The sequence below is a fragment of the Thermobia domestica genome, chromosome 18 (assembly GCF_964235325.1).
Source record: "Thermobia domestica chromosome 18, izTheDome1.hap1.1, whole genome shotgun sequence".
NCBI classification, from domain to species: domain Eukaryota; kingdom Metazoa; phylum Arthropoda; class Insecta; order Zygentoma; family Lepismatidae; genus Thermobia; species Thermobia domestica.
The window spans coordinates 180,903,863-180,926,175 of NC_137471.1; the positions used below are offsets into that span (position 1 = coordinate 180,903,863).

Sequence of the window (22,313 nt, forward strand, 5' to 3'; positions counted from 1 at the left end):
ACATTCTCCCCTTTCCCTCTTGCTTTCGTGATCTTTCAATTGGTTCTAAGCTCACCTAACAACACCTTTCTTGATTCGTGTAGAATAATACACATATTGTTTTGCAAAATCCAGTTTGGATGATTCAATACGATACATATGAAAACCTACATGAAAGTTCAACATGTCTTGGCTAGTTAATAGAATCAACAACTCATATGCCTATCAATTAACAATTTCGTGAATTATAATTACAAGATCTTTATTTCACTACCATATGCAATCATGAAGTTTATCAGTTTATTTATAATGGCATAGTTATATTATCTTAATCTAAAATCTGGCGAATTTTAAATTGTAATAAATAACTTTCTTGCTTTAATGTTCCTCAAACGAGATTTGCATGGTCGGATTTTAAGATTAGCATTATTTTCTGCAGCAACGCTACGCAAGTCGGATAACGTTCTTAAGTCCTAGAAATATCGGCAGAAGTTCTAAAACCTCATCTTCTGTAGTTTACACTTCTGCGCTTATTATTTAGGATTTCTGAGTTTAGAACACGCGCGTTAGGGTGGGCTGGACTTCTTTTGATCTTTGATAATTGGAAATATAGAAAAGGTGCCATTTTTGGCGCTAACTTCACACAGAAAATCTAACGAATTTTGGACAACACCTTGATTTCAAAAAAATGTCCTGAGGTATCGTTAAACGCTTATTATTGGTGTATGTACATGTACATGTATATTTAGTGTAAAACTGTCTAAATAAGCTTTGGACAGGTACTATTCAAGTGCTATGTTTCTTCTAAATTAGCTCATATTTATCGTATATAAATAGCCAATGTTTTCTATCATTTTATGTTTTCTTAAATACATAGATGTGTCATAGTTTTAGATGACATCGCGTAGTGCACCTTAGGTAAAAGTTCAGAAATGGAGGAAATTGTGGAACGAGCTAGAGTGGTGTTTTTGGATGGAACTTCTCGGATGGGGTATTTTTTTCTCTGCTCTGTGTCAATTAGAAAGCGGCATTTGCTAGGTGTGAACGGGAAACTTTACATCATACGATACAATTATCTTATGTGTTGTTAAACAACAAACGTTCCATTACATGTTTGTATAAATTGGTATAAACATAACTGTAGAGATAGCTAGTGTAAGGGCCATTGCTGAGTAAAGACACGCTGTAGTGTGAAAAGTATGTTTTACATGTCTTTTTTCATCCATGTCTCTACAAGCTACAACGTCGAAAACATTCCGTATTTCCGTACAAACTCTTAGCGAGTTACCTTCTTTTTTACGTCTGCATGCTTAAGTGACTTCTCCACTGATCGATACTTGTAGTAGTCAATTTGATCCATTGTTGTAGATCTATCCATTTATAATCCGAATAGACTATAAGTATGGATCTTATCTAGACTTCAATAGCCTTTTCACCGAAAAGCGTAACAATATCAACTACCCATTGAAGAAGACTATTTTTATCTATGCCATCTCGCAACTAGTTGTAGCACCGCATCATTTCTGAATAACTTGCCAAATGTAGGTCATTCAGTTTGCATGTTGCTGGAAAAACTCCACTGATCACACTATCCTGTGTTTTTACCCGATGTGCTTCTCCAGTAAAGAACATGAAAAACTAATGGCACGTTTATGGTTTAACAAAGCCCAAAAGCACGATATTACAAGCGATAAAATTTACACGTAAAAACAAAAATTCAATTTTAGGCGATAATGTGAGCAAAATCAAAGAGCGTCATAAGGGCATGTATGCTGTACGAGTTCAAACTGAAGTCAAACGCCGCTGCAGCGGGGCGGAAGATATGGCAGGTCTCTAGTGAGGGTGCCATGACTACGCGGACAGTGCCGCGGTGGTTCAACAAATTTAGGGACGGTGACGAAGTACTCGAAGACGCCAGAAGACCAATATATGAAAAAAGTGAAGATTTCCAGGAAGCAATTGAGGAGAACATTGGCTACACATGTGAGGAACAGGGTCTACAATTCAGTGTGAGTGGAGAAACAATTCGGCAGCACCTCCATCAACTTGGGAAGCACTACAAGTTGGGTCGATGATCTCACATGATTTGACTCCAGCCAGAAGTCAATGAGAGCAAACACGTGTGATTCTTTGCTGTATCGTCTGAGAAAGGAGCCATTTATGGACAGGGTGTTGACATGTGATGAGAAGTCAAACCGGTAAGAATTTCCACTGTGCCGTTCTCATTGCGTAGCATTCCATGAACCAGTTCCAAAATAGCCGAAACCTGCACTGCACCAGAAGAAAGTCCTCCTGTGTGTTTGGTGGACTGCTCGCAGGATCGTGCATCGGGAACTGCTATTAGCTGGTCAGAGCAACAATGCAAATGTGTACTGTTAGCAGTTGAGCCATGTTCAAAACTCAAAACACCGGAGCCAGTACTTCTGAACCGCGAAAGGGTCCTCCTCTTACAGGACAACGCTAAGTCCCACGTGGCTAGAAGGACCCGGGACATCATTCTATGCTTTCGATGGGAAACACTGTTGCATCCGTCATACTTCCCGGACATTGTACCGTCTCACTATCACCTGTTCAATTCCTTGGACAAAAACCTTACAGTAAGTCAGGTCAAATCGCTAATAGAAGTGCAAAATGCACTTTATAACCTCTCCATGGAGTTTCAGAACGTTGGCAGAAGATCGTCTAGGCTGATGAGAATTACTTTCGGTCTTCCAGCTATGACTTATGTGACGTATCGACGTTCAAAGGTGATGGGAGAAAAAGCGACAGAAATTTCTTGGTTACATTTATCCTTGTATTTTATGATGATTACATGACCAGGTGTTTAAAAATTTTTAAAATCACATCTCGTATCATCAACGCAACTTTGTTTATACTTTATTTACTTCTATAATATATAACTCGTCCTTAACCTTTTAATTTGATTTCTCTTATGATATTCGTCTTAATTGCATAAACAGCCATTGCATTCATTAAAAGTGACCTTTTTATATACAAAATCCTTCTTAACAGCTCTTTTTTTCTTTCTTACATTTTTCTAATGAAGTTTATGTTCAAAGTTCGTTTTCTCATTATTTCGGGTATTTTGCATCTATCATTTGTAGGGTAATCATATCTTTTGAAGTGATATGTAAAACTTTTCGTATGTTTAAACATATATTTCGTTTAAATATCATAAATATACTTATCAGAATTTAAATAGCATATTTCTATTTTGTCTCGCTGTTTTGGTTTCATCACACTATAATCGGGGTCATACATTAAATAATTTGACTAATCTAAAATCGAAATACGCACATAAATTGGTATATAATTATTATTTTAAACTGGTTCATATTTTTCCATTAAATTGACTTTATTTGATAGATCATTTTATGGCATTAATATTTGAATATGATTTCGGGCATGTGGCCACCGCAGCTGCTGCGTACATTGCGTAATCTTGAAGTCTAATTTTCACACTCTTCGCAATAAAACAGGTTGTTTTCCGGCAATAAGGCGTCGAATGTTTGCTTCCAAGTGCTCAATTGTTTCTTGTTTCTCGTCGTAGACATCCCACTTTACATATTCCCAGAGAAAATAAACTAATGGCCTGAAATCGCAAGAACGATGTGGCCAGTAAACAGGTCCACTTCGTGAAATTACTCGTTCTTCAAATGTTTCTTTCACTAAAATAGTTGTGCCGCGCGCTGAGTGGCATGTGGCACCGTCGTGCTGAAACCACATGTCTGCAACATTAATGTCTGTCAATTGACGCACGAAAAAGTTAGTCATATCACGAGCGTCATTTAAGTCTTGATTTGACAGGAGTTAGAGCATCATAAATATGAGAATTTCATGTTTTTTACTAGTATATTAGTAAACACTCGATTAAAGTATATGTATTTCTCAAACTCTTGGGGAGAGCAGTTGCCCCCCTCCTGCCACTAACCGACTCACCTTAGTCATATCTCTGTACGGCTAACCATTGACTGAACCGTTCTGACCAGCATAATTTCAAAGGGATATAAATTAATGATTCCACTGGATGCGTATTATAGTTTAGTGTGAAAGTATTCATAAGCGATCCATAATGCCTCGAATTAGTCGTTCTAATGTACGATAATGAAGACCGAAAAATGCACGTAATGCCCGATGAATTTGTCTAATTACACCATGAGTTCAAAATAAATTTGCACAATTTGCAAATGTTGCTCCGGCGTGACTCTATTCATGATAAATTGCCAAACCAAACTACTTTCGAAACATTCCAGAACAGCTGTAATAACAGCTGTCAAAGTTAACAGCGTCGCCAGTTTAATCTTCTCCGGCTCTAAAAGAAAACACTTTACATGTTTTCGTTCACTCTTTTTCGGATTCCATTGTGCTTAGGATTAAAACCAGTCAAGAATAAGCGGTGAATTTAGCACTCTAATGTGATGTGGTTTATTACCTCCAAATATAAAACTACGGTGTGTCCGTAAAGTTGCGCAAACCAAAGTTTGATTGTGTGTATCTTTTGAACCAAGAACGATAAAGACCTGCGACTTGAAACAAATGTAAGCATGTTCTATCTAGTTATTTTCGATATCATGGCAGATGTTGGAATTTGTAACGTTTTCGTGTAGTACCGAAAGAAATTACCAAATGTGTAAAATAAATGTACAAAATGAAGAAAATCAATATTGAGTTACAGAAAACTAATATGCAGTGGGTGAATCCGTGTATATGTGCAGTATGCATCAACATTTATATATTGGTGCGAAAACGTGACAAAGTTGATGCAGTGTGACCATGTAAAAAGGCTATGTATAAAAAGTCCGTAATTTTTTTTTTCGCAAAAACGCGACCCTGCGAACACTGTTGTAAAATTATTGCAAGATATATGTCTTAGGTTAATTAATGATAAGCAATGAAAATTTTCGCATAACTGATAGCCTAAGTTTTTATGCAAAAATTGGCGATAAAATAATTACTACAACTGCTAATCCTGGAATCCTTGTAGAAAGAGATGGGCGCTTTACAGCAAATGTTAGAATTTTTTGGTGACCACACGATCTCCAAAATTTGTGGCCCTCTCGTTCTCCGAACGTATCATCAGACTTTTTCTTATCGGGTTACCTAAAATATGTAGTGTACAAAGAGTTACCCCAAGGCTAATAAGGATCTGAAGACGAACATTAAAACAGAAATTCAATCACCAGGAACACTCATAAAAAGATGTCAAGAAACATATTGAAGCGTGTAAATTTGTGTTTACAAGAAAGCGGCAGCCACTTCGAGAATTTGCTGTATAGTGCCCTTCTCTTTGCAAGTGGATACCAGGTAGCCAACAGAAAGTAAGTAATTTTTCTGAGGCAAATTTTTGAGTGAAACCTCAAATTATGAACTAACCCCAAATTATCACTGCTTATCATTAATTAACCTACACCTGTTGCCGTAATACAACGACAGGGACCGTGTTTCTGTCAAAATACACTAATTTTACGGACTTGCATTAAATAAACTTTTTACATACCAACACTGCATCAATTTTGTCACATTTTCGCACCAATGGATAAATGTTGACGCATACTGCACATATACATAGCGATTCACCCGCAGGAAATGCTTTCTACAACTCAGTATAGATTTTATTTTGTACATTTTTTTTATTTTACACTTTCGACATTTTTTTTCATTACTACAAAAAACGTTACAAATTCTAACATCAGTCATGATTTCGAAAATATCTACATAGAACCCGTTTCATTTATTTCAAGTCTCAGGTCTTTATCGTAATTGGTTCAAAAGATATACGCCATCAAGCTTTGGTTTGCGCAAATTTACGGACACACTGTGTAATCAACGATATATTCTGAAAAAATATTAGATTCTTATGGAAAGTGGTGTATACTTCGTGAGACTTCAAAATCGAGAACGATACGGGTACATCCCCCCCCCCTTCCAGTATAAAAAAATTAAGGCCTTACTTCGGTTGCCCATGAGACGAACAAGAGAATTTTTTTTTTTTTTTTGGCGAGATAGAGACAAAAATGACCTTTCCCGACAGAAACAAATACACTCTTCGTATAAACTTTTTAAGATATTTCAATTTCCGTGTTATAAGCAACCCTACTTGGACAAGTTAGTGTTAATCAAAATTAAGTAATTATTAAATGAAGGATGGCTGGTATTAGATTATGAATAGTGGTGTGTTGGAAATCAATAGGGATGCATTAATTCACATTCAGAACCTGGTTATCTTGGGGGTATAGAATACTTTCCAGGCCTAAGTGCGAATACCGGGGGTGCTTTACAAGATGATTTCAAAAAATTAACCTACTGCAAATGCTGTTTTAAGTATTTTTTAATGAAAATGAAAGATTTTTGTATTTTTATTTTTTCTTTCAGAATGACAAGAAAGATATTTTTGAATGAGAGTATGGCTGCATTACCAGGGAGTTTCTATGGTTGTAAGTACTGATGGGCAGTGGGAAGATTCCCGGTGGGAGATAATTTAAAAAATGGTAATATTCTCGGGTTTTTTCCCTGGCCTATAAATTCCCGGGAAGGAATTTATTTCCATTTCTTTACTTTATCTTCCAAATTATAAGAACCATATGACTAATTATTTTTATATATTATGGTTTATTTCTAGATTTTAAAAAATTTGGAGGTTAAAAAATTTAAAATTATTTGACGGTATTACATGTAACTTATAATATGTTTTTTTTTTAAGTTCCATTTCCATTTGCACTAAAAAGTAAGGTAATTGTTTACAATTGGGGGGCCAAAACTAGCAAAAAGTAGGATGATTTATGGAAGAAATGAGATGATGAGGTGATTTTGAGTTTAACGTCCCGTTCAGCAGCGAGGCTATATGAGACGTGGACGTACTGATTAACGTGGAATCCGAACCACATGAGCTCCCGCCGGGAATCGAACCCCGATCTCACACGCCAAAGGCGCGTACGCTAACCGTTTAACCACGGAGGAGCTCTATGGAAGAAATGAGTTGATAGTAATGTTCAAGTAGTCAACAAACTATCGAACACACTTTTTTTTTTATGGCAGTAGGAGATTTATACAAAACGGAAAGGTAACTGGATGTGATTTATGTGAGAAAAGTAAGTAAATTGTTGGTAACGAAGATAGAAAACAACGTGCCATGAGGGGCTCTAACCCACCTTCATTCGGTAACGCCTGAATTTAATGTTGGTAACGTATTTTAACATATGAAACCATAAAACAACCGCATCGAAATAGAATATCGCAAAAAGTACGTGCAAAAGCTGGCCCCCAATGCTAAAGAACAGCCAAAATTAGCAAAGTACTAATTTACAAATGATGAAAAGGAACCATTTTGTAAAGTAATTTAGAATTATGTAGAAGTAGAGATGAAGTGCTAATAATAAACCCTGAAGCACCATTAGTAATAGACATCGGTCTGTCTCCTCACTCTGACTCGAATTTCTGAAGAGGTACTCGGACTTCTTTTACATGTGAATTAACGTATGTAATTTCGAGAAATAGGTAGAATAAAAGATCGTGTATGGCAATGTTACGTGCTAAAATATAAAGATAAGTAAGTATCTTGCAAATTTTGTGAACATAAATATGTATGCGCAAATGTTGATAAATTGGTAGGACATGTATCTTCTAGCATTTACCCAATCTAATTGGTTTATAACATTTATAAATTTAATGTGTTTATAATATCAGTAATAGAGTCAAGTTGAGCAAATCCACTTATATATAAATTTAAACTGTTACTATATATGTTTTTCACACATATTTAATTGGTAGAACAAAAATATAAATAAATATACATTTATGTGTACTCTCTAAATATAATAACGTGTTAATAAAGTAATATAGTACCGTTCAGAATATACATTTTAAAGAATGCTCTGTGGACAACAGTAATCATATGCTGTGATATAAAATTAATTCAACTTTGAAATCATAATATAGTAATAGAATGCAATGTTCTTTCTGATTGAAGAAATCCCGGATAAATTCCCATTTTGGAAATCTTCCCGAAAAATATCTTTCCGGGAATTTACCCATCACTAGTTGTAAGTGCCAATATTGGTTATCGTCTGCGATTCTGAACGTCAAGTATTTATAATACGTGAGGTGTAAAACTTGTAGTTGAAAATAGCATGGACAAACACTCGTTCAAAATGTTATTTTTAAAGAAATAGTCACCTCCAAAAGAAAAACAAATATAGCGATATGAATTCTCAGGAGGAGGAACTTATTTTGATCCTCAGAGCTAAAATTTTGGAATTTTACGTGTTTCCTTCCATGCCATTGTCATATACAGGGGGAGAGAAGGGGCTAAAACTCCTGAAATCTTCAGAAAATCCAATTTTTAACTGGAATACAGAAAGCTAATCCGGAGAATGGAGTCTTCTGTATAAGGGCATGAGTGAACATTTCCTGACACGTTTTATGGTCAGTGCAAGACGTACCTCCATTGTTAGAGGGGAAAATTAAACCATATTTGGAAAGACACTGTATTACCTCTCAAAGATGTTGATTTTAACTGCTGCAGTTGAAGTGTGTCGAAATACTGTGTGTCGTACTATCCGCTGAAGTATGTGAAGAGGAAAACAAACACATGCAAAGGAGCTGTTACGACTGATAAAGAGGTAGGTTGAATACAGTCTATTTTTAATGTTTGTTGTTCATTGTCACTAAATAATAATAGAATTGTAAGTGGATAGTAATAGCTAGTATTAGGAAATTCGTTGATAGGGAATTTAGGAAGTTTACACCTTACTTATTTTAGATTATTCTTTTGTCATTTTACCTAAGTTTCGGTGATTTGTTCGTTATTTTTGAAAGTTTTGGTAGTTTTTCTCTTCACAGAGCTCCAGCGAATAGTATTCTTTGAGACACCACCGTTTGTGTGTATATTTATAATTGTTCAAGCACAATCTAGAATCACTAATGTTTGACGTCATCAGCCACATTTACAAAACTGCAGCAAATCACAAAATTTCACTTCATTTTGTAGAAAGTGAAAGTTCAAATTTTTGATGTAAAAAAATGAAGGGTTACTGGCTCATGAGGGGCAAACTAAAAATTCCATTGGCTGCTTGGTTTTAATGTAAACTCAGCAAACTCGAGAGATTATTGTATACTGGGAACAATGTGAAAGACTTTTCATCCTCATTGGTACACAAACTAAATGAAAGTGTATATATTGGATATTTTGACAAGTGTAACTGACGTTTCACAAAGACAATTAAAACACAAATTTTCATATGAATATGGTAAGAAATTAAAGCATATATGCACTCTTACGGGGACAATCTTACGTGTTTAACTAGATTTTCAATTCTTTAAAGTAAACGAAATATTAAGTAAATAAATTGAAGAATTACAGATAAAACTTCAGAATACATGACAATTGAAGGAAAAAACAAATATACAATTTAATTAGGGGGTTCCCAGGTACATACCACAGCTACGCACAAGATACTGTTCCTTGAATTTTTTCCGCCTCTCCAGATATTACCTTGATATTGTCTGTGCCCCTATTAATAGACCCCAAACCACAGTTAGTAATAGACGTTGTTCTGTGAGATCTTTCTGACTCAAATCTCTTCACAGGTACTAGGACTTCTTTTGCATATGAATTAACGCATATTTCGAGAAAGGGTAGGAAGAAAAGTCATGTGTGGGAATGTTACGTGTAAACTTATAAAGAGAAGTCTCTACCTTGCAATTATTGTGGAGGTAAATAGAAATGCTCAAATGTTGATAAAATTGTGAGACGTGTGTTTTCTGGCAGCTACCCAACCTAATTTACTTATAACGTTTAAAAATTTGATATGTTTATAACATTAGTAATAGGATCAAGTTTAGACATTTAGAATATCAACATACACATAAATTTAAACTGTTCAGGGGTGTAGAACTGTTCAGAGGTGTAAAAGTATCTGACTTTCTGTGTCAAATGTTTTCTTTCTTTTTTTCAACATATTTACTCGCATGAAACATATTGTCAGTTAACATACATTTGTGAGTATTCTCTACATATAATAAAATAACATAATACCGTTCAGAATATACATTTTAAAGAATTCTCTAGAGACTATATTAATAAATATACTTTGATGAATAGAAACGAATTTAACTTTAAAATCATAATGTAGTAATGGAATGCAATTTTCGGGAAGGTTCTAGAACACAGGTTTCCCCATATAGGTTTATAGCTAGGTTGGTTCTTTTCTATACCAAACTTTAATATTTAATTCACATGGTATTGCCGAGCGAGCGTTAGGGAGTTGTTTTGTGTCTTCATTACAGCTAAATGGGAAGGGGGACCTATGTTCTAGAACTTTCGCCAATTTTCTTGTGTCTGTACATAAATTCGTGGAATATTCCCATTTTTGGGAAACCTTACCGGGAATATCCGCGAAAAACATTTTCCCGGGAATATGCCCATCACCACTTGTTTCTCGCGGTGTAAAATAGCATGGACCAGCTCTACTTCCGTAATCGGTATTCTGAAAATACACTGCTCAAAATTAGATTTATACGAAAATGAGAGAAATGTTGTAATTAGGCCTATACTTTAAAAGGGAAACAAAATTGAAATTTTACATTGCTGGCACCGGTAGGTATTCTTACGCATGGATGACAAATTACACTCTTTTAATTTCAATAAAATGGATCCAAAGTTCCGTAAGTTAACCCGAACCTACCTATCCCCACTTTACTCTATTCTGCTCTATCCTACTCAACTACATCTTTCAAAAGTGATCCTACTTACCGATGCGCAGCTGGAGAGTGTATTGTACAGTTCACCCGAAAGGAGTCAGTAATAGCAATAGTAACGGGTAAATACAGTTTAATCCACAAAGGAAGACAGATTAATGCTCAATGAATATACTTATACAGATGCTGAAAACGTTGGGGAATTAACATAGAAAAAAATGTATGTATCATTGCTATGAATTCTGCGTTACAGAACACACTATCTGTAAGATTGAATTTAAGTAGATTTTACTTGATTTCTAATATCTTCAGAATCATTTTCATAACTTCTGTTTAGCAGCTTCCTAATATATGTATTAACATGAAGTACTAAACTGATTTGATTATGACAAGCAGATTGGCGTAGTAAACCAAAACTTTCTTAGTTAGTACTATCCTAACGAACGGAACCATTCAAAAACAAATGTGGAAATGGCTGCTCTCACTGTTGCCAACTTGCCAGTGTGAAATGTCGCGTTTAAAACTCTAAAGTTGCTAGAAGTCGCTAAACGCCTCTTGCCAAGTCGCTAGAAAAGTCACTATATAATTTTACAAAGGAATTAAAATAATTTAAATATTTTTCATGTACAATGGAAGACTCGAGTATTTTTTTTTTCTTTTCAAAAATTACCATCTTTACAAAAACACTACACTATGTGCTTTGAAGAATATAAAAGTAATAAATATAGCATTAAAAGTTTGCAAATACTTAAAATTTTGGCTCACTTTTCCCCATTCCCTCTAATAGAGTATGATTATTTTGGGGAAGGGAATCATGTTGCTTTCGTATTGGAACACCTCACCCAACTCACCCCACGAAATTTCTGTAAAATTTATATTAAGAACAACCGCAGTTGAATTAATATATATAAATCACACGCACTACACTGAACCAGAAAAGCATAATGTTCTCCAGCGTCACTGTCACTGTACGCACTGTGCAATGCAAGAGGTTATCAGCTCTTACGCAACTAGATACGGGAAATTCCTGGATTTCCGAACCTCAGTGAAGAAGGGCATAATCCTCATAGCAGCGATGAATACAACGAAGTAAGTCGCTCATAGCAGTAGTGCAACCGAGTGTGTAAAAGTAATTATTAGTATTACAAACAGCAAAACTTTGGAAACTTTAATATAAATATAGAACAAAATATTTGAATTCCTAAATGTCGCTACGTTTGTCGCTAGGCGCTAAATAAAAAATTTTGTCGTTAGACTCTTCCAAAAGTCGTTAGTTCAAGCGACAAAGTAGCTAAATTGGCAACACTGGCTGCTCTAGTCAGGGATAGTGATGGGTAAATTCCCGGGAAGATATTTTTCGGGAATATTCCCTGAGAATATTCCCGGGAAGATTCCCAAAATGGGAATTTATCCGGGAATTTATGTTCAATCAAAAAGAAAATTGCATTCTATTACTATATTATGATTTCAAAGTTGAATTAATTTTTATATCACAGCATGTTATTACTGTTGTCCACAGAGGATTCTTTAGAGTGTATATTCTGAACGGTACCATGTTACTTTATTAACATTTTATTATATTTAGAAAGTACGAATAAATGTATGTTTATTTATAATATGTTCTATCAATTAAATATGTGTGAAAAAATTATATAGTAACAGTTTAAATTTATATGTAAGTGGATTTAGTCAACTTGACTCTATTGCTGATATTATAAACACATTAAATTTATAAATATTATAAACTAATAGATTGGGTAAATGCTAGAAGATACATGTCCTACCAATTTATCAACATTTGCGCATACATATTTATGTTCACAAAATTTGCAAGATACTTACATACTTATCCTTATATTTTAGCACTTAACATTGCCATACACGACCTTTCATTCTACCTATTTCTGGAAATTCCATACGTTAATTCATGTGTAAAAGAAGTCCGAGTACTTTTTCAGAAATTGGAGTCAGAGTGAGGAGACAGACCGACGTCTATTACTAATGGTGGAACAGGGTTTATTAATAGTACTTCATCTCTATTTCTACATAATTCTAAATTACTTTACAAAATGGTTCCTTTTCATCATTTGTAAATTAGTACTTTGCTAATTTTGGCTGTTCTTTAGCATTGCGGGCCAGATTTGCACCTACTTTTTTGCGATATCCTATTCCGATGCGTTTGCTTTATGGTTTCATACGTTAAATTACCTTACCAACATTAAATTCAGACAGCGTTGCAGAGCGAGCGTTACCGAATGAAGGTGGGTTAGAGCCCCGCATGGCACGTTGTTTTCTATCTTCGTTACCAACAATTCATTTTCTTTTCTCACATAAATCACTTCCACCCCTAATAGCATGTTGGTTTGCAACAAGTCTTTCACTACATTTGATTTTAATTTACTAGACTTTCCGTGCACTGTACACCTGCTGCAGGCGTTTTGAAAGAGTTACCGCAAATGTCGCAATTTGATTTTCACTTGCTAGATTTTACTTATCTCGGAGGTTTGCTGCAACTTTGTAGCAAGTGTGTCAGTTCTAGTTTCTACCAACAGGTGGCACAAAAGTCAAATCTTAGAAATCTACCCGCCAGGCCGCCATTTGTAGTAGGTGCGAAGTGTGTGAAGCATTAAAACAAGTGGATAATTAAGATAATTACGTAAGTATCCAGTATGTAGAGATAATTTATATTTTAAACGTGTATTGTTTGACAAAGTTGTTGAGAAAAATATACTGTGTGATTGTTCGTATACAGTAAATGTTCGGTTTGTAAAAGGCATGTAATGCAATGCAAGTATATACCTGCAGAAGACTTACTACATTCACTTGCTGAAGAACTGCTGTAGACTTGCAATGCAAGTATATACTCGCAGAAGACTTACTACAAACTTGCTGTAGACTTGCAGTGCAAGTGGTATCCTTGCAAAGACTTGCGTCAAATCTGCACTAACTTGCTGTGCACTTGCAGTGCAAGTGGAAACTTGCAGCAGGCTTGCTGTGCAAGTAAACCCCTTGCAGAAACTTGCTTTGCAACATTACCATACACTTGCACTGCAGGCGTGCTGCAAGTTCGAAGAGCGTCAACTAGGAAGTTTGCATTAAACTTGCATCAAACTTGCAGACTTGCATCACAAGTCTGCTGCAAGTTTGCCAGACTTGAATTGCAAATCTGCTGCAGGTTTGTTGCAAGCCATTTTTGCTATCTGGGACTTACCTTTCCGTTTTGTATAAATTCACTACTGCCCTAAAAACATGTGTTTGATACTTTCTTGACTACTTGGACATCACTATAAATTCATTTCTTCCGTAAATCATCCTAATTTTTGCTAGTTTTGGCCCCCCAATTCTAAACAATTACCTTACTTTTTAGTACAAATGAAAATGGAACAAAAATATATTGTTAGTTATATAATGTACAGTCAAAGAGTTTTAAATTTTTTAACCTCCAAATTCTTTAAAACCTAGAATTAAATCATAATATATTAAAATAAAGTAATTGGTCATATTGTTCTTATAATTTGGAAGATAAAGTAAAGAAATGGAAATAAATTCCTTCCCGGGAATTTATAGGCCAGGGAAAAAACCCGGGAATATTCCCATTTTTAAATTCCTTCCCACCGGTAATATTCCCACTGCCCATTACTATACTAAACGCAATGTTAACTTGAGAGCCGCATCACAAGCGCATTAATACATGTCGGCGCGCGAACCTTTTCACAGGGAAGTCTTTGTATGTGTGTGCGTGTGTTTTGGTTTGGCTCTCAATCGCCAGGGTTTCAACTGGCGCTGTTCTGAGTTTCAGCTGATATGCCCGGAGCGATGATTTCTCGTCCTTTTCCTGCCGCTTACGAAAAATATGTTTCTTGGTCTATTTGTTTTAATAATTCATGAAGACACGACAATAGTAATAAATGTATTGGAAATTCGCACGTCATGTATTTGCAATCCTCACAATTAAAACCCGAGAGCATGAAAACTATTTTGCTTATTCATTTCAATTGATTAAGGTAAGAAAGGATAAGAAATGAAGTTATTCTCATATATCTACCTGGAAAAGGTCAATCATAAACAGAAACATACAAGCAGCCACCCTCCCACACACTAAATTAAAAATACGATTTTTTACATTGGCATTGAGTAAACCACAGCGAACCGGCAACAATGATATTAACAATTTCTTCAATACTTTTGTCTGCATATTTTTCTCTTAGTCGAGCGTACAAATTGTTGACAATTTACTTTGCTTGACTTTAAAGAGGTTTCCCTTCCTCGTGTTTGCGATAATAGTGAGAAGATGATAATTCGGATTCATTCATATTTTCAACTTCGCGCTTAACACTCTTCATGGTTTCAGTTTCAGTACACCCACGTACCCACTCTAACGCACGCGCGAAGACGATATTTGGCAGAGCAGTGTTACTCTCTGCACAAAAATTGCAGAAGTTACATGTGAGTTCCGTTATTTCTTTGGTTTCATTTATCAGCAGGCAATGAAGTTTCTTACGGGGTAGTTACTCTATCATATAAAAATATTAAGCCATTTCCTATCCAGTGTGGACGGTTTCTAACATTGACCAATTAAGTAATTTTACTGGTCCTCTGCTTTTGTTATAAGATTTTTCAAGTTTATAATCTTGCAACACTTTCAAGAGACTCGCATCTTAGCTGCCGGCTTTTCACTCCTTTCTTTCCTTCTCTCTTTCCGATTCTGAGTCGTGACGTCATTTTCATAACCCTTTAGTAATAAATGTAGTATCATTTATTTTAAATATTGTTTCTGTATTGACATTTTTATATACTTGAACTCAATTAGCTCTTTGAATTGATCTCTTAAGTAATGTTTTACTTGTGTAACGGGAGGAACTATGCAATGTGCGCGGAATCGCCTGAATTGAAGCTGCGTATCTCGGCTATCAGGATAAGGTCGCGGCAAGTATAGTCAGGGAATAATATGGTTATAGGGTTGCCATATGTGAAGATTTAATCAGTGGCTTTGAACAATATATAGCACAAACATAAAAATGAATTATTAAGTAGCTATTCACTTTTACTCAGTGGCGGTTAATGTTAGGGTTGCAGCGTTGCGCAACGACCAAAGTATTTAAAAAAATATATATTATCAATAGTAGTAAAGAACAGAAAAAATACTTTTTAATACTCACATATATACACTTTAAATAACATATTTTTTTACTTCTGTAACTGTCCGTTCCGTTAATCCGTTTTAAAAAGCGAAAAATAATCCGTCACAGAGTCTCTAATTTATATTATGTTGCAGCCAGCATACAACGACCAGATTCCTTCAGCGCGGCAATTGGAGCAAATGTTAAGTCTCCTTTCACCTATCTCAGAAGTTAAAGGGACTGGTCGTTGCAGTGCTTCTGCAACACAGAACGCTTCCAGCGAACGAGAAGGTTTTTCGTGCTAAATAAGATTTCTGAATTTTCTTTCACTAGCAATTAACAAATGGAATTAGTTTTTATGCATTCATATTTATAAATTACCGGACCATACTGAAGTAAATCAATATAATGACAATTAAAAAAGTGATTGCAAAATTACAAAATAAGAAAGAAAATATATAGTAGAGGAGAAAACAAATGAAAGTAGACCCGATAATTCTTGGTTTAAATTGATAATGAAAGCTTCTACAGTAATTTGTGAATCAAGTATTAATAAGTCAGTATGTAGAATCGCTCCCCCCTCCCCTCTGTGGATAGTATTTTAGTATACACATACTTCTTTTCTAAAATAAGTATATTTTATACTCCTGATAATATCCATATAAAACTGTATGATGCAGAACACCACATTTAATTTGGGTCTAGTTAGCAATGCTCAGGGGCGTAGCCGTGGGGGGCACCGGGTACGGATCTTCCAAAAATTTCGAAACTTGACTAACATTTGTAGACTTTCTTAACGAACTATGCTTGTTTAACAGAGAAACGATTGACGTAGGCTGAATATTTTATTTTACGCCTCATCATGTACTCTTTCTTTTCTTATAAAAATAATCGTTCTATCATTTTTTTCTAAAAATATAGGTGACAGTAAGTAAGAATTAGCCTACTTATCGTCTTTTCGAGTGCAGTATAAGACAGGTTCGATATTACATAGACGTATTGGACCTCCCTCAAATACTTTGGACCCCTCCAAGTTAACATTTCTAAGTGTAGAACTGGCAGTGCTGTTTGTTTTGATGCTCTTTGATTTTTGGGTTCTCTTACATACTGATACTTCATCTGGCGGGTTTCGAGGTTTCCTTTCCAGAACATATCACATTGGTAAGCATTGTTTCGCTTCATGTGGAAGTATATTGTGTTCATCGTGCATTGCGTAACAACCAAGACGGATGATTTGGAATGTAGCTTTTTTCTTTTACACACATGTGTGTGTGTTGATGTATGAATATGTGACATTCGGAATTCATATACCAGTACCTCTTTTGTATCAGTTGTTATGGTTTTTAATTATTAGGTTTAATTTTATTGTGTGTGCTTTAATTCTGTAAATAACCTACAAATTCTAAATGAATTGTATACCATGACTTCTGTAAATAACTTACAAAAAACATTGACCATCTTTCAGCTGAGGAAAAACTTACAATTAAGGCTTAGACAAAACAAGCAAAGTGCAATTCAGGAGAGTGTTCAAAAAAAACGGTTTAAATTTACAGGACATCTTATGGCAGTAATGTAATAGATACATTTCCACATTTTTTTTTTTAATTTTCCTAAATAAATTGTGAATAAAGCGTGTTCAATGTACATTTTTTATAACATTAATCTCTGCTACGAACTCTCTTCAGTCTACACTGAAGAGGAATTCGAATCACTGTCAGGGACTGAGTTTGCTAGAATGAATCATTCGCAATAATCTAGAAAAATATTTAGTGAATCTAAAAAGCTTCTGAAATTAATATTAACTGTACCTATGGTGTCAGCAAAAGACGAAAAGTTTTTTTCCACATGAGAAAGAATCGACACTTTCAAGGAATTGAATGTCCCAAGAAAGGTTATCACCATTGGTTATACTTTTCATCAAAAAAGACCTGTCAATAAGAATACCAGAGTTCAACCAGCATGTATTAGACATATTTGCTTCAATCAAAGAGAGGAGAATGAACTTACTAATTAATTAAGGTGATTAATCGGAGAAAATGTTCTGCATTTTTTATTTTTTAAAAACATAATTTTATTTAATTTAACATGTCACATAGCATTTCCATCTAAGGTTATGCTGATTAGTCAATGAGTCAACCTTATATCTTCTGTCTCTTATCGTTCGTACTGCAACATCCGAAACACAATTCACTGGCCGCCACTGCTTTTACTAATCACATACATGCATATATATGGAATTGGGGATATCTCAGATCAGAAGTGGATTAAGGACGGAGCGAATGGAGCCCAGGCTCAGGGGGAGCCAAGAAAAATCCCTCTCTTTAATATAGCAATCAACTTATTATATTATAGGCTTCAGACCCATGCTTTTTTTTTTTTTTTTTGCGCTCGCCGTATCCCGAGAGTTAAGTCTTCTTACAGCAGCATCTTCACGATACTTATTTTGTGAGGGAGTGAGCTATGTTGTGCCTCTATTACAAACCAAATTATAAGCTTGTGGTGACAATTTCTTTGAAATATCTCTGTCATTACTTAGAACAAATCTAGGTTGTTGCTTTTTCAAATCTCCTTAACAATAAAACGTTCCTATTCAAATCAATTTGGGATCTTTGAGATACTAAAAACTCATTTCCTAACAACATGTCTTGGGAAAAAATACTTAACACGTGAAAAGCATGATAAAATGTTCTCCCATGAATTTTGAATGGTACAATTGCTATCTTGTTTATCAAAAGAGAATTCTGGGCAATTCCTTTTATTTGTGTGGCGATATTCAATATCTTAGCCTTAGGTGAAACTAGATCCTCCATAATTATTATTATCCGTGAAGCAGAGCCTAATACTGCATCAGCATTCTTATCTTCAATCAATAATGGCATTAAGAGCATATTATTTCGTGCAGTAATGGAGGATTTTCCAACATGACCATTATTTCCTAATACCTATATTATTTTGTGTTATCTGTAAATGCACTTCCCACATGGACAGACATTAAGAGTCTTCATCCCAGCGAAATTAAAATACCGCTAATTTTACAGAAATTATGTGATATCTTCAAATAGATAAAAGATAATCAAAATGTGGAAAAAGAGCGCCCTAGACAATATTATTTTACATCGGAAACCGTTATCACGACTCACTTATCCGCTTTCGATTTCGAGCCATTTTGAAAATCGGCATTTATTTTTGCGTTTCTAAACAGCTGAAAACGGAAAGCCCCAAATGACTTGTGATAACGGTACCTCACGCAAAATAATATGGTCTAGGGCGCTCTTATTCCATATTTCAATTATCTTTTATCTATTTGAAGATATCACATAATTACTGTAAAATTAGCGATATTTTAATTTCGCCGGGATGAAGAGTCTTTACGGCCTTTTGTAGAGTCGTTTTGAAGTATCATTAGCGTCATACTAATGTTCTGACTACTGCAGGAAACATGTTACTCAAACCCTTTAGTATGACACTAATCGCGCGTCAGAACGACTCTGCATAAACCCCTAAGCATTTAAAGACTGTTTACACAAAAAAATACGCATATTCTGTGTGAAAACCATGACCACGAAAAAAAGTAAAAGGGATGTGTTTGTGCCTGATTCGGAAATCGATAAATGTTTCGATACATAGGTGTTTGAAACTGACAATTATGAAAATTTCTTCTAGGATAAAATTAGTTCCTCGTCTGACATTTAAAATTTCTAAAACTCAATCTTTGATTCTGATTCTGATTTCCTCTATTTTTTCTATAAAAATTAATCCCCTTTCCTTGAAAATTCTGTCTGTTTTTTTACCATTGTTTTTTGTTACTATTGTTAGTATTGTTTTCATCAGATAGCTGCTCACTAATCCGTAGAGTTAAATCTTGTTGGAAAAGTTGATTTTGAGTCATGCAAAATTGCAGTCAATTATTTCAGTCTTCTGCAGCAGATATAAAATTTCTTTAGCTCGTTAACACACCGATGTCATTTGCTAGAGGAACGAACTAACGAAACAAAAAAAGCGCTGGAAACTTTCAAAATTTTGTCTCGAACAGGGAGGTCTGCTAAGAGCACTGCAGCACGTTTTGTTAGGAAATATTTTGCTAGCATCCATCACAGAAGATCCAATGGAAAACACTCAAACAATTCAGGATGCGAAAAGCATTTTGCAGAAGTTGACTACTATTGAAACCTTTTCATGTCAACATTGTGAAATGTTATTTTAAGCAGAATGGATAAAACTAGTGAATATCTCCAAAGTGAAAACATGCAGCTAGGAACTGCGGTCAATGTACTTGAATCCTTGATCAGCTACGTTCCTCCCCTTAGGAAAAAGTTTGCTGAAATGGAAACAAATGTGAAATCAGAGAGTGGAGTGCAGAAGTACAGTCGTGATATGAAAAGAAGTATCTGTAGAAAGGAACAATTTCACGAAAGTGGCACAGAAAAAGAGGTGTTATTGGGGAGTGATAAATTTCGTGTGCAAACATTGTTTCCGATCATATATAAACTCACTTCAGAGCTAGAGCGAAGAACAGCTCAGTACAAAAATCTTTACGAGACTTTCGGGTTTCTTAAAAGAAATTAACTCCATGAACGAAGAGAATATAACCCGAGCTATCAGTGATTTTATTGTAAAGTACAATGGTGACCTGGACTCGGATTTTTGCAAAGAATTTCGTTGTTTTTTATTGTATATACAAACTCTTATTTATTTATTTATTTATTTTAGTAGTTAGGGGTGGTTACTTCTGGCGCAATTTGGACCATTTTTTGTGACCAGATTATTTAGACATAGAAATTTTAACTACCGCAGAAGGAACCAACTAATTATACAAAGTTACACGGCACAAAGTATCCCCATAACTACAATGTTAAAGTGAGATCGCATATGCTTTTATGACATTTAAATCATAAAAACTTACATCTAAAAACTTACAACTAAAAACTTACACTCTAAAACTATTTCTCTTCTATCTTATAGTGCCCCCATGGTAGAGTATCTATCCCATTCTTTAAAACACATCTCTTATCATCCACACAACTTAAAGCTAGCTTATTTACTTCTATACTGTACAAATCGTGCTTATAACTTCTAATCAAATTCATCTTCTTATAATATTCTTTTTGGTTGAACAAGCAGTCTTTATAATCGTTAAATGACAGTTCTTTACTTACAACATTTTCCTTAACTCCTTTTGCTTTCTTACAACATTTATCTTTTTCGAACCTGATTGAATACATATTTGATCTTAAACCAACAAATTCTTCTATGATTGTTCCTTTAAGTTCATCTTTCATCTTACCAAGTATTTTTTTATTGACCTGTGGTATCTTATATCTGTTATCTTTAGAGTAATCACTCGTGTCGAAGTAATCAATATAATTTTTCATGTTCTCGTACACATCTTCTGTTTGGATATGGTATATATAACTATCAGTATCTGTATAACATACTTCTACTTTGTCTTGATATTTTGGTTTCATCACATTATAATGGAAATCGTACATTAAATATTTTGACAAATCTAGAATTGACATACCAACATAAATCGGTTTGTTAAATTGCACTTTAACCTTGTTCATGTGAACTGCTACTAAATTTTCCGTAAAAACTGTAGTACTCTTATAATTTGGTTTTGCTACAAGCTTCTCGTATTTTTTCTCATCACTTACAAGTTTGATATTAACTCTCTTTCTAATATTTTCAATAGTCTTCCCAAGTACTAAATTATTCATGAGCTTATAAAAGTCTTTTTCAAAATCATTTGTTGCTTTAGTTCTCATCTGTGTGTTTAAATCAATATATTTCTTTAACCAATCTGATTGTTCGAACTCTATTACTCGATGTATCTTGTTAAGTTTTAATCCAAGTGAAAGACATTGTTTTAGGTTTCGATAGTGAATTTAATCAGTTAGTAACTCTAATTTTATATTTGTCATCTTTAACATTGCATCCCAAGCTAAACCTGGTGCTGTCATATACCAAGCTGGATCAAGATCATAAGCTTTAAGACATGTTTCTCTAAAGTTCTCAAACACATCTGCTAACAAGTCTAAACTAGAAGCCATAAATCTAAATGAATCTACAAATTTCAATTTAGTAGTTCCAACCTTTTTACTGAATGATATGTATCTTTCCTCGTTATTGGGTATTACATCTATTTCTTCTTTATTACATCCAAGCTCTTTTATAAACAAGTGAGAGTCATATCCTGTCAAGTTATGTATGATCAGTGGTACAAACTTTGGTACTTTAACTTTTAAATTGCAGTTATTACATAGAGGTGCTACAAACTCTCCTGTTATATGATCGTGATGTTTAACTTTGTGGTTTTCTGGTGTATATTTTACTTTACAGTAAGAACAGGATTCGGATTGGTTGAACTCTTTTATCTGTTTACGTGTTAATGGTAGTTCATTATTTTGACTATATATGTTTGATATTTGTTTGGCTTCTTTCTTTAACATTCTTATGAACTTCTTAGCTGCATCTTTACCTCTATACACAACAGGATTGGTTTTACTTCCATCTCTCTTT

General features: G+C 34.6%; 1 protein-coding gene across 4 annotated transcripts in view; it reads right to left on the reverse strand.

Moving 5' to 3' along the window:
* LOC145675566 (uncharacterized) overlaps positions 1-11,152 on the reverse strand; it is a 103,608-nt gene extending 92,456 nt beyond the window's left edge. For all 4 annotated transcript variants that reach the window (XM_081746082.1, XM_081746080.1, XM_081746084.1 and 1 more), the window contains exon 1: positions 10,730-11,152. The gene's annotated coding sequence lies outside the window, so the exon portion shown is untranslated. The remainder of the gene's footprint in view (positions 1-10,729) is intronic.
* Positions 11,153-22,313: the final 11,161 nt, after the last annotated feature.